This window comes from Lutra lutra, chromosome 3 (genome assembly GCF_902655055.1).
Source record: "Lutra lutra chromosome 3, mLutLut1.2, whole genome shotgun sequence".
Taxonomy (NCBI): Eukaryota; Metazoa; Chordata; class Mammalia; order Carnivora; family Mustelidae; genus Lutra; species Lutra lutra.
In genome coordinates, this window is record NC_062280.1 from 65,230,465 (window position 1) to 65,245,780 (window position 15,316).

A 15,316-nucleotide genomic window follows, 5' to 3' on the forward strand; every position below is an offset into this window, starting at 1 on the left:
GGGCCTGGGTGGAGAATATGAACACAGATTCCAGGCTTGAGTAAGAAGGTGGCACAATGAGAGAGCAACAGCAGAGCAAGCAAGGGAAGGTGGCCGGGGGAAATTCTGAAGAGGAAGGTGATGCCCTTAATGAGTTATTTAACATCCCTGCATGTGTCTGGGTGGGTGTGCAAGGTTCAATTGAAAGAGCCCAGGAGGATAGACTGGGGAACTCTGAGGTCCAGCAAAAAGGGCAGGAGGCAAGTCATGTATCTTCTAATTATACATCAAGAAATGTCAGCATCTGTCTGATAGATGGGGCACAACTCTGCATATTCTAGCCAAATAGTTAATGTGTTTTCATAATATGCAACCTACCTTACAAACATCCTTTCTAAACATCCCTTTCTAATCCTTTCTAAACATGATCAACTCTAGGGGCACCTGGCTGGCTCAGTTGGTAGGGCATGAAACTCTTGATCTCAGGGTCTCGAGTTCAGGCCCCATGTTGGGCAAGGAGCCTACTTAAAATAAAAAATAAATAAACATGATCAACTCTAGACTTTTAAATACAACAACATAATGAAGGGATCTGCTGATCCAAAAGAATGTGGTGTGTTATCTCAATTACTCCATAAATAAAATAAATAATTCTATACCCTTCTCAACTCCTAGAGGGTAGATTATTTTTAACAGAGCTTATACTTTTAGATTCTCAGTAGAAAAGTATGCAGGTCTTTTTTTCTAAATATCATTTTTTAAATTCTGGAATTGCAAAACCTTCTAAAAACTGAATGAGTAAAATTATCAACCAAAGTCCCTTTGAAAGCTATGTTAATATTGCCATAAAGTTATCTTAATAATAAGAATAAAGAGAGAGTAATAAGAATATATTACAGAAATTAACATTTTAGGTTAAATACTATACATACCTTCTGACTGTGTGACTCATTTGATTACTGGAGAATTCTCCCAAATGTATGGTCATGGAGACTGGAGGGCATTTAGTTTATGGTGGATTGGCAGAGAACAAGAAAGCAGGCTATCTGCTGTAGGTCTGCCCTCGTGGGGGAATAAGGTAGATAATGTTAAACCTACCACTTCTTCCTTCTGTTATGCCCTCAATCTCACACCAAACAATCAAAGTTTGAAAGGAAAGGAAAAGTGTTTAGAAAGAATAAAGAGGGCACAAAAAATGTAATACCCCTCTCAATGAGGTTTAATTATCAAACTCAGCAGGAGTCTATGGAGGGAAAAAATGTCAAATGTCTGTGGCCCATTAGGGAACACTTTCCTGTTTATCTCTGTGTCAGCTACAGCTGATGATGGTGAGGGAGAAGATGGGAAAACCGAGAGTCCATGCAGTTATTATTTCCTTGAGCCAGGCCAGGTGCAAAGTCCATTATATTCCCTTCCCACCTCTACCTAACACCTGACTCTGAGTCACTATGTGATGCTGCTACCAGCAGAGTAGGAGTTATTTTTCTGGAATCTAGAAGAAAAAAATATATATAGTCATTTTCCACACATTTTCTTACCGTGACGCTCACTGGGAATTTTTTTTTTTCTTACCCAACAGGGCGGATGCCTTTAAGAGCAAATAATAAGGAAGAGCAAGGTGACTGCTTAGTATGGGGTGGGTGAGAAGGGAAAGAAAGTGTGATCCCATCTCTGTGGCTCCGCAGAGACTCTGGAGAGGGAAGGAATAGAGGTCAAAGAGGCAATGTGCCCTCCTAGCGAATCTTGGTTTCAAATGTCGAGTCCTGTATTCAGGTCAAGTGGAATTCAGCAAAGTTGCTGTGGTCATTAACTTCCTTTGTCTTAAGGACAACACCCTTATCATTAGATGCAAAAGCAGTTTTTCTCCGCCGGTAACCTCTGGCGGAAGCCAGGGCTTATGACTGCATAAAGCAGAGATGAGCAGGACAGTTTTCGACGGCCACAGTGCGAAGGCAGATCTGGGGAGGAAGGAGCAGTGGCCGTTGCAAATGCGTCCGACCTAGAGGGCAGTAGGGATTTGAAGCTGGGCGTATGGGGAGAATTCCGAGACATCTTATCGAGCCTGTTTCCTTCACAAACTCCAAGCCATTGCCCCCTGCTTCTGTTCCCAAGCTGTCCACAGAGTCCTGAATTCTAGCACATCGGGTAGGACTCACCAAGGGCCTGTGGCCGAGCGGTCAGCAGATTGGTGGCCGACCACAAGGAGACCTATGTGCCTCTGAGGGGTCCTATGGGTGCACTTGGCTGCAGAAAATGTTGTTCACGGCCTATTGTTTTTGTAGAGATTGGAGGCCAGGTCACCTTTTTCATGACAGTATAAACACTCACAGAGATTAAAAAAGGATAGAGATGCCCTCTTACGTTGACAGTGGCACTGTTAATTAATAAGCTGCTTTTAGAGCACATTCTGGCACTGCAAGAGCTAAATAAAATGATTGTCTCCTTTGAGCTGGAGTCCTCATCTTGGGGAATTATCTAAAGAAAATAGCTTTTAAGCCTACTTGTGCAAAGATATTGCAGCTCCCTTATTTGTTATAACACGTAACTGGAAACAATCCAAATGCTCAACAATTAGGGAATGATTAAACAAACTTTGGAACTTTAATATGGCGTATGGCAATAAAAATGATGAATATCTGGGCTATATAAATATTTAGGAAGCCCGTGTAAAGCAATGCTCTATTAAAAAGGAGAGCACACTCTATTCCAAGCACAATACAACATAATGTTATTATGTTTTTTTTTTAAAGATTTTATTTATTTATTTGACAGACAGAGATCACAAGTAGGCAGAGAAGCAGGCAGAGAGAGAGGACGAAGCAGGCTCCCCGCGGAGCAGAGAGCCCGATGTGGGGCTCGATCCCAGGACCCTGGGATCATGACCTGAGCTGAAGGCAGAGGCTTTAACCCACTGAGCCACCCAGGCGCCCCCAAAATGTTATTATGACAACCACATCTGAACAATGATGAGAACAGAAGAGACCACCCTTTTAGATGTAATTAGTGCTCACCGTGAATGAGGACTTTGTATTTTTTTTTAAAGATTTTATTTATTTATTTGACAGAGATCGCAAGTAGGCAGAGAGGCAGGCAGAGAGAGAGCCAGAGAGAGAGGAGGAAGCAGGCTCCCTGCTGAGCAGAGAGCCCGATGTGGGGCTCGATCCCAGGATCCTGGGATCATGCCCTGAGCCGGAGGCAGAGGCTTTAACCCACTGAGCCACCCAGGCGCCCCGAGGACTTTGTATTTTTATGGTATTTTAAAGTTGGCTCTTTTTAACATAAAACAGTAAACATGTTTTAGAATACAATATTTAAAGACAATATTTATTACTCTAGTTCGAGAAGCATTGAAAATGCCCATTCATCGATGTGTACTTGTTTGTGACTTATGCCACAAAATCAACATCAGTTGGTGGTTGTAGGAAAGCCAATGCATTTCAACAATATGTAATTGGCCTCACCTAAAAGTCAGTGCTAACTTGGCTTTTGTAATGGTCACCATTTGAATCAAGATATAGAGCAAGGTCAAGAATTCCATAACTGGGGACGCCTGGGTGGCTCAGTGGATTAAGCCTCTGCCTTTGGCTCAGGTCATGATCTCAGGGTCCTGGGATGGAGCCCCACATTTGGCTCTGCTCAGCAGGGAGCCTGCTTCCCCCTTTCTTTCTGTCTGCCTTTCTATTTGTGATCTCTCTCTGTATCAAATAAACAAATAAAATCTTAAAAAAAAAAAAAAAGAATTCCATAACTGAAGGGGGATTCAGAGTCAGAGGACCAAGTCTGAGCTAGAAGCCCCCGTGAGGAATCTGTGCGAAGACGGTGGGGATCACAGGAGTACAGAACAGGGAGAGAACAGCCAGATGCACAGACTGATAGAAAGAATCCACTGAGAAGCCGATCACAAAAAGGGATTTATTACGTACCAGGTTATCACTCCAACAACAGTCTTTATTCTCCTTAGTCCTTGTTTTCAGATTTCAGGTGACAGTGACATAGCAACCCCGTGGACAAGACCCATCTTAGGTTTTCCAGAAAGAGGTCACCTACCATCCACTCGAGTTGTGTGGCAGTTAAGAAGGCATGCGAATTCTAAACTCCAAGTAGATAGTGTAATTTTTAGTGATGGACTCCATAATGCATTGGCCTAAGTCCTATTGTTAGAAATATCTTATTTTCTATTGCTGGGATAAATCAAGTAGCTAATTGGAATAAAATGCATAAAATCCTTGAATGTCCTGCTTTGCTGAGCATTTCATAGGAGTGCTCAGATCTAGAATTATTCATGTAAGGATTTCCTTATGAATTGAGTGGCCAAACCCCAAATTCTTTCTTTCTGGGGTGTTCTGCGTTAGCGAACAGTATTCTTTTTCACTCAGCTCACTCTTCATGAAGTCAGATGGGAAGTCAAAAGCCCTCTAAACATTGACAAAGCTCTGTTCACCCTTAGGGCTTTTCTACAACTGCTTTTCCGATTTCATATCAGTAAACTTTTTCAACTGTTCAAATCAGCAAGAACCATTGATTCATGGGTGCTACACTGAAAGCAATTTCCACTGCTCATTTCCAATCATTCTCACTAGTCAGCTTTTCTGAATCACTATAGCTATTAAATCAGCACAGATGCAAATGGCAGGTCTGCCTCTCACTCTGTGAATTTGGATTGGCTTTGACATCACGGAAGATTCGTCGAATCCTGATCGTTCGGGTTAGTGTGAGGTAGTGGAACAAGGACAGTTTGCAGCCAGGAAACCTGGGTTTTCGTTTCCCTTGGGTAAGTTGTTCATACACAGAATCTCAGGACCCTCACCTGTTACACAAGAGTCATAGCATCCCCTCTCCCTGGGAATGTTAGGAGGGTCAGAGGAGATGGTAACAATGGGGAAATGGTAATTAAGCTTCACAAGTGTTATTCAACTCTCTTTAAAGAAATAATGTTTTGGTAGTTAATGTGCTCATTTTCTATGTTGGCTGCCTTATTATTAACCTTGTTCAGGGCTTATGTAATAGTATGACCTCACATTGTCGCCAGAAAAATCTTCCTTCTGTTTTTAGTCTTCTCTCTAGGTTATAAGTATTTCAGTAAATTAAATGGTACCTTGGACTAAACTAAGTGGCAAGCACTAATGAATACAAGAATTGTATTTTCATTTCCTTATCGCATATATTAGCATAGAGTGGCATTTAGGAACATGGAATATTTATTACTGAAATCTCAAGGATGCACTGTTTTGTAACTTCCCTGTTGATTAGATAGAAGTATTTACTAGCATTTCTTTCTCAAACCTCCTGTTTACTTTCTTTTTTTTTTTAAAGATTTTATTTATTTATTTGACAGAGAGAGATCACAAGTAGAAGGAGAGGCAGGCAGAGAGAGAGGGAAGCAGGCTCCCCGCTGAGCAGAGAGCCCGATTCGGGACTCGATCCCAGGACCCTGAGATCATGACCTGAGCTGAAGGCAGCGGCTTAACCCACTGAGCCACCCAGGCGCCCCTCCTGTCTACTTTCTTAGAGATCATGATTCGCACCCATAACCCAGACATATACTTTTCTATTTGTATAAATGAGTGGTTCTCGGCCCTGGCTACAAATAGAAACACCCGGAAAGCTTGGGCACAATACACATATAAGCTCATTTCTGACCCCAGAGATTCTGATTTCATTGATGATGGGGATTAGTCTCGGGCATATCTTTCTCTCTTTTTTCTTGTTTTCTCTTTCTTTCTTTCTTTCCTTTTCTTTCTTTCTTTTTTTTTTTTTTTTTTAAGCTCCCACGCGATTCAGATGCATAAGGCTGAGAATCAGGTTTTACATTTTGATGAACTAGAATTAAGAAATCCTTGGGCCGGGGTGCCTGGGTGGCTCAGCAGGTTAAGCCTCTGCCTTCGGCCAGGGTTATGATCTCAGGGTCCTGGGATCGAGCCCCACATCGGGCTCTCTGCTCGGCAAGAAGCCTGCTTCCCCCTCTCTCTCTCTGCCTGCCTCTCTGCCTACTTGTGATCTCTCTGTCAAATAAATAAAAAAAAAAAAAAGAAAGAAAGAAATCCTTGGGCCGTAATTATGGCCTGGACAGTCCATATTTTGGCCAGTCGGAAGACCATTGTCACCATGTTACCTAAATTCAGCTGTGGATAGGCAATGAAAAATACTGAGAAAAGCACAGACTCTGGAACAAGCATGGAGAAAAATCCAGATTTGCCCCATTCTACCTGTTACCATCAGTGAGTGATCTGACCCCCATGTCCTCATCTGTCACATGAATATAAGAGCACCTGTCATACAGGGCTGCTGTGAGGTTTATATCAAGAAATAAAGAGCAGGTACTAAAAATGATAGCTCTATTGATAATTAATGCAACAAACAAGGCCCTGATTTTCTCAGTGAACAAACTGAATACAGAAGGTGAGAAAACTTAACGCTAAAACTGGGAGTAGGCTCTGCCAGCTAAATCAAATGAAAACTTTCTGGTTCTCTGGTATCTAGTAATGTTTCTCTTGAAATAACAAGAAATTAAATAGGATTTGTCTTACTGTCTTGAGTATCTGCTGAGGCTTCAAAGCCCACCATTAGGAATCATGATGTAGCATCATATTTCAAAGAGTAGTGCTTCCACATCAACTGGAGACATGCCAAGGGATAGCAAACTTGATCCTGATACCCCTTACCCCATCCCTATTCCAGAACAGGGCATGTTGCTAAATACTGCTGGGCTAGAGTCATCTTTAAAAGGATCTTTCCCAGGAGTTTTCCTTGAGGGCAGAGCAGCCTTAGGCCAAAGATTAGGAGCTGAGAGGAAGTGAGGAAGTCAGCTGGCGAGTGAATCACCTGTATCAGTAATGAGTGCTATGCTAGGGGGTCCTGGTGTTGAGGAATGAAGCAATAGGCAGAGACTTGAAGAAATCACGAACTTGCCCACTGAGCCAGACAGTCAGCATATGGGCACCTGCCACTGCAAAGAATACTGATGCCGTATTACAGTAGCCCCATTCAGGTGAGACCTTGCTGTCTTCCTCTCATCTGTCCCCTGTGGAGCCAAGGGCAGCACTGTGAGTGAGGCGCCAAGGAGAGGAGAGTTGAAGAGTAAGGTGGGCTTTACGTACCATGTAATCATCCGAGGCAGCCTCTATTCTCCTTAGTCTTAGTCCTTGTTTTCAGATTTCAGATGACAGTGACTCAGAAACCCCGTGGAGAAGACCCACCTTAGGTTTTAGGAAGAGGTGACATACCATTCCACTCAGCTGTGTTGCAGTTTAAGAAGGTGTGCGGATTCTGGGGCGCCTGGGTGGCTCAGTGGGTTAAGCCGCTGCCTTCAGCTCAGGTCATGATCTCAGGGTCCTGGGATCGAGTCCCGCATCGGGCTCTTTGCTCAGCAGGGAGCCTGCTTCCCTCTCTCTCTCTCTCTCTGCCTGCCTCTCCATCTACTTGTGATCTCTCTCTGTCAAATAAATAAATAAAATCTTTAAAAAAAAAAAAAAAAAGAAGGTGTGCGGATTCTAAATTCCAAATAAACAGTGTAATTTTTAGCGATGGACATCATAACACACTGGCCTAAGTCATATTATTAGAAATATTATTTCTGTTTAGCAGCTGTATATTCTATATACCAGCAGTATTTAGCAACATACCCTGTTCTGAAGCGAAAGGCCACGTCACCACGCCTGCCATCTCTGACCTGCCGAAGCCTGAGCTGGGATATAGTTTCTTTAGGTTGGGTGAGAGTTTGGAGTTTTGATTTAGATGGCACTCGATCTTTAAATAACTTGAAAATGAAACTCTTCTAGTGCCTCACAGTGATCTGGAAGTCTATAGGATGAACCCAAGACAATGATCAAGAGAGAGAAAGGGAGAACCAGTAGAACAGATTTGGGAAAATGATGGGACAGATTATTAATATTTCATGACTACATCCTCCCCAGTCCAACTCATATCATATTATCATGTATATTTGCTCCTGGGCAGAGGGTCCAAAGCTCCCTTGCCAGTGCTGGAGTCTAAGTGCACAGATGACTTGAAATGACATCGAGGTTCTTCTGACAGACCATTTCAGTCCTATAAAAGCTCCCTTGATTTCATTCAAACCAAAGAGTGTCCTGACAATTTTTAAGTTGGTACCAGCCATTAGTTCACATGTCATATGACTTAGGATGCATCAGGAGACAGGTCATTGAATCACTTCTCCTCCCTGCAGCCTTGGCAGGAAGATCTCACCATGACTTTGTAGTTTTGTTTTATAACACATTTCTCCTGGTGGGCCTGACATCATGAGGTGGAGAAGTTAGGAGCACAGTCTTGCCAGGGGTGGGGTGAGGGGTGCGGTTAGACTGATCTAGGCTTTCATCCTAGCTCTGTCACTGACTATGAGATGCTAGTATGTTTCTTAACCTCTCTGGCCTTGATTTCCTCATCAACAAAATGGACATAATGTCTGCTTTATAGGATTATTTTAAAAATTAAATGAAAGAATATAAATAAAACCTTTGGCACAATGCCTGGTGCATAAGAGCTCAATAATGACAGATTCTAATATAATGATGATGATGACAGATTCTAATATAATTCTAATATAATTGATGATTACAATAATAACCATTATTATTTTTAATTCAAGTATAGTTAATATACAATGTTATATCAGTTTCAGGTGTACAAAATAGTGATTCAACAATTCTGTGCATTACTCATCACAGTGCTCATCATAAGTGTACTCTTTTTTTTTTAATATTTTATTTATTTGAGGGAGAGAGAGCACAAGCAGAGGGAGTGGCAAGCAGAGGGAGAGGGAGAAGCAGGCTCTCCATTGAGCAGGGAGTCAGACATGGAGCTTGATCCCAGGACCCCAGGATCATGACCTGAGCCAAAGGCAGACACTAAACCACTGAGCTGCCCAGGCACCTCCATCACAAGTACACTTTAATCCCCTTCCCTATCTCATCCATGCCTCCCACTCACCTCCCCTCTGGCAACTACCAATTTATTCTTTATATTTAAGAGTCTGGGTTTTTTTTTTGTCTCTTTTCTTCTTTGTTCTTAAATTCCACATATGAGTGAAATCATATGATATTTGTCTTTCTCTGACTTATTTCACTTATCATTATACCTTCTAGATCTATCCATGTCATTGCAAATGGGAAAATTTCATCCTTTTTTATGGCTGGCTAATATTTCTGTGTGTGTGTGTGTGTGTGTGTGTGTGTGTGTGTAATCAGTAGTGAAATTACTGGATCATATGTTAATTCTATTTTTACATTTTTGAGGAACATCCATACTGTTTTCCACAGTGCTACACCAGCGTGCATTCCCACCAACAGCACACAAGGTTTCCTTTTTCTCCACATCTTCACCAACACTTGCTATTTCATGTGTTTTTTATTTCAGCCATCCTGACAGGTGTGAGGTCATATCTCGCTGTGGCTTTCATTTGCATTTCCATAATGATGAGTGATGTTGACAATCTTTCTATGTGTCTGTTGGCCATCTGTAAGTCTTCTGTGGAAAAACATCTATTCGTGTCTTCTGTCCATTTTTAATTAGATTATTTGTTTTTTGGTGTTGAGTTAATAATAATCATTATTATTAAAAGGATATTGTCAAAGCAAACTGCCATATTTATTATTGGGTAATAATAGATATTATTATCTCAACACCAAAAGTCACTTTCCTCTAGTCTGTGTTGGGGAAGAGGACTGTTGTAGATCTCCCCAGAGTTTTCCTTCCTTCTCCATTGCTTCTCTACCTCCCCTGCACCTCCCATAGTCCCCAGCTCTGCCATAGACAGGAAATGCTCTGTGCATGGTGGCTACAGTGTGGAAACTATAGACTCAGGCACCTTGAAGTAATGTTATCAAATCTACACAATTGCAAGCAGAAGGGTAAATGTGGGGCAAACCCACTTCCCCTTTGCCTTATTCCTTTCTTTTCTACACAACACAATCACAACCATGCAAGAATAAAAAAGTAGTTCAGACTTCCCTGTGACTTAGTAACAACCAAAGAGAATTACAAAAAAGACAGAGATTTTTTAAAACTATACTTCATCAAACTATCCTCTATTACAATAAAAGCTCCAGAAGAAATCGGTCCTTTCTCTACTGTCTCCTTAAAGACATATTCAAATTCCCAGTCTTGCTTTGCAGAACTCAGGGTTGCCCATTACTTTTGCGTATCTGCTAAGAACATTTGAACCCAACTTTTGGGAAATATAAATCTACCAACTTGAGGTTTTAGTGCCTTTTTCTGAAGGAATATTTCCCCAGGGCTGAGTTGTTCAGTATAGACTAACACTCCACTGGGGCTAAATGAGGACAATAAGAGTAGACTTGGGTATTCTATGTCCACTGGCCTACTAGGTCAGGATAAGTACTTGAACTGGCCTCCTTTCGAGATCTCTCCACCTGGGTAAGCTGTAACCATGCCTTCCTGTTCTTCTGAGTCTTTGACAGAAAGCTATGGGACCACTCATCCTCACCACTATCCCCAGCACAGCGCCAGATCCATACAACTGCATACTTCCCAACCACAAACTCAGAAACAGGGCTTCGAAATTGATACAGAGGAAGTAAAGCATTTCTCTGGCTGACCGTCTCCATCTCTTCTACCACTCCCCAGAATGGGGTCTGTGTCTGTGTTGTGCAAAGCCTGGTTAGCTCTTTCCATCAACTCCCTGCTCCTCTTTTTCCTTTCTATTCATGCCAGTCCTTGTTCTATGAAGAATTATTTAAAATAGTGATTTTTTTTTTTTACCTTTTAATGGCTGTTCCCTTAACTACAAAAACGCCCAGCCAAAGCTTTGAAATTACTGTTCGTATTTGACCTAATTAAGTTCTTAAACAAGGTGCCTCCCTTTTCTCCTGTTACATTATTGCATTATTTTCTTCTACTTGCCCTTTTATGTAGACATGGCATAAATGCAAAGATTTCCACTTTAGATTTTTATTTGCCGGAACTATGTCAGGAGATGAATACAAATTACTGTTTATCTACCAAACACTTACTTAGCACTTCTTAGGTGCCAGGCAGTGTTCTAAGTGTTTTACAAACATTAGCATATTTAATCCTCATGACAACCCTATAGGTAGGCATTATTATCATCCCCACTTACACATGGGAAAATGAAAGCACAGAGAGGGTAAGGAATTCAACGAAAGGTGCACAGCTAGTGAGTAGTAGGATTCATATCCAGCAGCCTTGCTCTGGGGACCATGCTTTAACCAATAGTTCATCCTCTCTGGTTGTGTCTAATAAGCCTTTTCCTCATTTTTTATCTTACCGAGAGAAATTCCTAATGTAGGTGATTTTTATCATCATTTTTAGATATGGAAAGAAACAGGACTCTAAAAACCAAGTGGCTTTTCCAAGTCATAATTAGGCAGGTCTTAAATTCAGAGCAGTCTTGTAAATCCAAAATCTGGGTTCAATATACTGCCTTCTGCTTTACTGCGTTTACTCAGTTTCTGAAGGATGAACATGAAGGAATTCTGGCTATAGAACTGTATTTCCCCACCTGACTTTAGAGTCAATATAATCATTTGATCAGGCCTCTAATGCAAAGCACATGTGCCCAGAGGGTCCTATAAGGAATCAATTTTGTAAATTACAGAGAAAGGCATAAAATATCTCCACATAAAGTGAGCAGGGATCAAGGTTTCCATATTTTTATGAACATAGTGATACACCCTTAACTGAAATTATATTTTCTCCCTGTAAATGAGGATAAAAATTACATTTTTGACCTTTGAATCATTGGATCTTGTATTTATTTTATATATTTCTCAAACGATTTCACAAAGATTGACAGTCATGTGAACTGCTCCTAGAATGAAATAATATTTTTAAAAATTTGGCATGTAATAGACAAGCAGTAACTGCTTCTTTATGGGCTGGACTATTGAACAATTTATACTTTGATCATTATTTTGCAATTTATGACTTCTGAGAGGCGATTTATCACTACCTCCTAAATGATTTTCCAAAACAAATGCAAATCAAAAAAAAAAAAAGAAAGGAAAAAAAATGACAAGAATAATTTACTCCAGTCTTTTTGATGGGATCCTGGTTGTCATATTGATCTCCCCCATATCATAACAGTCATGATTAGCCTAAGGTAAAGACAGCAGAGATGCTACATACATTTCTTATACTGAAACTTGAGCTCTTCTGAGTTAAAGTTTCCCACCTTTGCACCACAGACCTCCTTCTAGAATCAATCACAATATATTTATTAAATAACTAATATGCCCAAATCACTGTATTGAGCATTAGAGATTCAGAAAAATAAGACATGGCCCCTGGCTTTAAGAAGTTTGTGGTTTATTGAAGAAGACAGACTTACAAACAAATACAAAGAATACTGTGAGACAAGTATTGGTAAAATTATCTCTAAAAGACTGAGGTGGCATGAAGGGGAAGTGATCAATGGACCAGAACTGTCAGCAATAACTCAGGGAGGAGATTTCTCACTTTTTAGCCAGGCCTTGAAGCAGGAGTAGGAGAGAGTTGAACACTACCTAAAAATGAGTATTTCGGTGTAGAAGATTTGTCAAGGACCAGAATATAGAACACCTTGTAAATATGAAGATAGTTTGGACTTACAGTCACCATTCCTAACAGTGGGACACTATTACAGAATTTAAGTGGAAGAATAATGTGATTGAGTTTCCCTTTTGGAAAAAGCAGGATGATTACAGTCCAGTGGATGTATCTAGAGACCAAGGCCGCAGACAACGAGGTCCATTAGAGACTATTATAAGAGCCTACAAGGAAGACATTCAGGAATAAAACCAAGATGGAGGACAGAATTTAGATAATAGATAAATAGATATAGAATTGGTAGATGAGGAAGAGAAAGAAATGAAGCTGACTACTCACTAGTGTAGCTGCTACAAATGCATCCATTAAAGTGCTTTCAGGGGATTTATTATCTCAAATAAGCCCAAGTGTATACATCAGGTGAGCCTAGGATTGGTCAAGTAACCAAGTCCCTCAAAATCCAGGTTCCTTTTCTTCCATCTTTCCACTGTCCCTACTGCTCACAGTCACCCTAGAGTGCTAGCTCACAGGTACAAGCATTGCAGGTGGACACACCACTATGCCACAGCGTGAAAAGGGAGCATGTACACAGAGTGCCTCTCTCTCAGAGTGAAGAGAGCCTTTCCCAGAAGCTCTCAGATCTCCTTGCAAGTCTCATGACCAGGCCTGAGGCAAATGCCCTTGCCTAACCCAATCACTGATAGAGGAAACGAGGCCACCACGGAGCAGCTTGGGTCAGTATGACTCAGCTGGGACTGGTGTCTGCCCTTCCTGAAACGCTGAAAGGGTACAGACCAGAGCGAAATCCTGTTTCTCTAAGGAAGAGTCAGAAAAGAATGAGGACCAGGTAGGAATGAACCTTGTCTGCTACGGGGAAGATGATTGGTTTGGCAGCTTTTCTTCCGGTCTAGTTGTGGAGGCTAGGCATGCGGGGGAAGGACAAATGTAAAAGTAAGGTGGAAAGTAGAATTTCCCTAATACAGAAAACTCAAGTGATCCATGTTTTTGCCGACTCAGAGGATAAAACAGACATATTGCATCATTTTAAATTTTAGAACTGAAAAATTCAGCCCCCATCCCAGTGTTTGACCTGCATGGTTCCTAGCCCTAGATATTCATCAAATATCTGAATAATGGAGAGTCATTCACCTTTTTTTTTAAATACTAGGATATCACAGGCTGTATAGACTGTTTCTTTATATAAATCCCCTGAACTCCATTCCTTTTAAATACACTCCTTTCACTCCCTTCCTGACCTGAAACTGTACCTGTCAACTGATTCAGTTTTTACTTCAAAACCAGCCCACTTTTCAAATGGGATTTTCCAAAAAGTAGAAATTGTGAAGCTTCTCCACCACCAGATATTTTAGTAGAATGGAGACTCCGAGGGCATGTTATATACTTTTTGCAGCTTCAAACCCTGGTCTTCTGAGTCCTTCTCACATCCTGGGGACCTCTCTCTAACTGCGTAGAAATATTGCTAATGTTGCTTGAAACAAAAATGTGTTCTCCTGTGATTAACACTAGTCCAACTCAATTATTCGTCGGCTTTATTATCACTGCATAAACTGAAACCTTACGGTGAGCCTAATGAATATATGTCTTATTCAAATAAGTCTGGTTGAATTTTATGTTCTTAATACAGAATCACACTTGCTGGAACACGTTGCCTTAGTTCATAATGTAGAAGAATAAAATTCTTTCTATTGGTTCGCCATTGCGTGAATAACCGTAGTAAGAGTGCCGACTCCTTTGTTGTACTCTGTGTAACATTAACCAGAGCATTCAATAAACAAACTATATGGGGGAAATTCCCTCATTTAGCAGGCATCCAATTTAATTGATAGTTTAGGGTTTTGACTCTTCTCTAGATGAGTCAACAGACAAAAAAAAAAAAAAAAAAAAAAAAAAGAGCCCAGAAAGCTTTGCTGTGTATTGGTGATTTTCCTCAACCTTGAAACTTATCCATGAAACACTTGGTAAAGCCCCTTTGTTGTAACAGAAAGGTCAGCTTCATTGTCACTGTTTTTCTAATGTGCTATTTATTGAACAAATCCTTTTTATTTCCCCCTCTTAAAAAGTTCAAGTTGGAATGCGCTAATGTGATAAACTGTTGACTTTCATCCTGGTCACCCAATTTCACAAAGTCAAGTGATCAAAGACTAAGCTATTTCTCACCTCGCTTTAATCTCACTGCCTCCATGGAAGACAGAAGGTAAATAGTCACACAGATCTTCAGTTACCAATATCAAGATAAAAAAAGAAATGGCTCTCTTTTTCCACCTTTGAAATTATATATGGATTGATGTAAAATAAATTTCAGAGCCTCAAGTACTCGCTTGCTTTCTGATCACAAACAATGGGTTCTGAACAAGAATAAGTGGGTTAAGGAGCAGAGGTAACCTCGTTACCAGGCAGTGTCAGTGAGCTACCAGGATAGCCCAGACAGGTTTCTACTATTAAACTCAGATTCTGGGTGCCTAGGTGGCTGAGTCATGAAGTGTCTGCTCAGGTCATAATCCTAGGGTCCTGGGATTGAGTCCCTCATCAGGCTCCCTGCTCAGCAGAGCTCTCTCTTTCAAATAAATAAGATAAACTCAGCTTTCCTTTTGCTTTTGGATTAGATTAAAAATTTATTGACAAACTATGATTTGTATTTTCCCAAGAACCTACATAGCAGATATATATAGGTAAGAAAATTAAAAGATTATTAAAAGTTACAACTGTATGTAGTCCTTATCTCAAAATAAAAAGTTTAATTTAAAAAATTATTTAAAGAAATCTAAAATTGTAAGGAGAGGTAGAAACAATCTAA

The 15,316-nt window shown here is 40.7% G+C and overlaps 1 protein-coding gene across 12 annotated transcripts in view; it reads left to right on the forward strand.

Annotated features, from left to right (window-relative positions):
• The window catches only part of B3GALT1 (beta-1,3-galactosyltransferase 1), a 541,267-nt gene that overhangs the window by 470,878 nt on the left and 55,073 nt on the right, over positions 1-15,316 (forward strand). For 2 of the 12 annotated variants that reach the window (XR_007125941.1, XM_047722218.1), the window contains exon 1: positions 13,243-13,348. The exons of 9 other annotated variants lie outside the window; for them this stretch is intronic. The gene's annotated coding sequence lies outside the window, so the exon portion shown is untranslated. Of the gene's footprint in view, positions 1-13,242; positions 13,349-15,316 lie in introns of those variants that run through there. One more of the 12 variants, XM_047722216.1, reaches the window with a different exon arrangement.